Source organism: Varanus komodoensis, unplaced genomic scaffold, assembly GCF_004798865.1.
Source record: "Varanus komodoensis strain SLA01 unplaced genomic scaffold, ASM479886v1 scaffold76, whole genome shotgun sequence".
Classification (NCBI taxonomy): Eukaryota; Metazoa; Chordata; class Lepidosauria; order Squamata; family Varanidae; genus Varanus; species Varanus komodoensis.
In genome coordinates, this window is record NW_025336429.1 from 3,172,241 (window position 1) to 3,172,568 (window position 328).

A 328-nucleotide genomic window follows, 5' to 3' on the forward strand; every position below is an offset into this window, starting at 1 on the left:
GACGCACCACGTGGCCAGAGATTCCGGCGCGGAGGTGCATTCGCACGTCCGTCGTTCCGTCTCGGGGCTCGAGTCGCGCGTCTTTGCCAGCCCGGACGAGCCCTTGCCCGCCCCCCGGACGGCTCGGCATCCGCGCCGCCGCTCGGCGCGGGTGCTGCGAGGGTTAACGCCGGGAGGCCACGCGGAAGTGGGTGCCCGGTGTGCGGGTCGGAGCACGTGAGTGCAAAACAGTCCCGGGATCACTTCCTCTCACGGCCTTCCTCTGGAGGGGGCCCGCGGTCCGGCCAAGGAGTGCGACTCTGCGTGCACCTGGGTGAGTCTAATATCT